At 30.9% G+C, this 1,329-nt stretch overlaps 1 non-coding gene across 1 annotated transcript; it reads left to right on the plus strand.

The window, feature by feature from the left end:
- Positions 1-1,167: 1,167 nt before the first annotated feature.
- On the plus strand, positions 1,168-1,240 carry TRNAF-GAA. Its single transcript has one exon. It is a non-coding gene; the product is annotated as a tRNA-Phe (tRNA).
- Positions 1,241-1,329: the final 89 nt, after the last annotated feature.

The raw sequence follows: 1,329 nt of genomic DNA on the forward strand, positions 1-1,329 counted from the left end.
ACACTCGTACTATGGGGATAGCTCAGTTGGGAGAGCATCAGACTGAAGATCTGAAGGTCTCGTGTGCGTAACATGGAATCAACAATAACTATTTACAAAACACTATAGAAACAAACAAATATTTCTCATCTTTCTATTTACAAACTATCGCCTTTTTTAATTTTTTGACAAAAAAAAATGTTGTTATTTTTTGTTTCCGTGCTTTTGCACAAATCAAATTCTTGACACAAATCATGATAGAGAAAACTATTTGAATATTTTTATACTAACCTTATATTGATCATCAATAAAATTCAACCATGCACTCAAAACTACCACACATAAACCAAGCCAATTGAAACCTTCAAAACAAATCATCTTTCATGTGTGATAACCCATACTCCATCTAGTCTTTCTGGTGTATTACGATGTGGTGTTGCCATATATATCCCTACTAGGAGTACCATAGATCTACAAGATTTAGAGAATTGTGCTTATTGTTAGTGATATCTCACCAAATCTGTTTCTCCTTAGTTATGACATTTACCCCACTCTGTAATCGCTATCATGGTTAGAGTCGAACTGAAACACATTTTCAAACATTGTTACTCATCTTCACCCTCCCTCTCAAACCCTCTCTGTCAATTGTCAAACCACGGCTAGTTAGTGGAGTAGTGACATTTGAAGTCGATTTATGGATTAGTTTCATTTATATGATTGTTAAATAAAGTTTGTTGAGTAGTAGCATTATAATGACAATTTATTACAGTGAGATGTTGCCTTGATTGATTTAAATAGAAACTATTTAATCAATGTTTTTCTTTGCATGAGATTTATTATTTGTGATTTCTCAAAATATCTAATTTTTATGTACGATGGTAATATATCATAGGTTCCTTTCAAGATATGAAAAAAAATAAATAGTTTGAAAATACCGACAAAATAATTCAACAAAACTTGCATGTAAGTAACTTTTTCACCCATTCAAATTTCAAATTGTAAGCTTTACAAATTTTAATTGATACAGATTTGTTTTAAGACATTTTATTGCATATTAATAACTATATAATAAATAATAGCAAATGATTTTTGTTTCACATTCTTTTATCAGTGTAATTATCTTAGTTTTTTAATTTGGAATTTACAATAGAAAACAATTATTAAAACCGAGTATGTAACACTCGTACTGCTGGGATAGCTCAGTTGGGAGAGCGTCAGACTGAAGATCTGAAGGTCTCGTGTTCGATCCACGATCACCGCAAATAAAGCCTAGTGTGCGTAACATGGAATCAACAATAACTATTTACAAAACACACTAGAAACTAACAAATATTTCTCATCTTTCTATTT

The sequence above is a fragment of the Ipomoea triloba genome, chromosome 16 (genome assembly GCF_003576645.1).
Source record: "Ipomoea triloba cultivar NCNSP0323 chromosome 16, ASM357664v1".
Taxonomy (NCBI): Eukaryota; Viridiplantae; Streptophyta; class Magnoliopsida; order Solanales; family Convolvulaceae; genus Ipomoea; species Ipomoea triloba.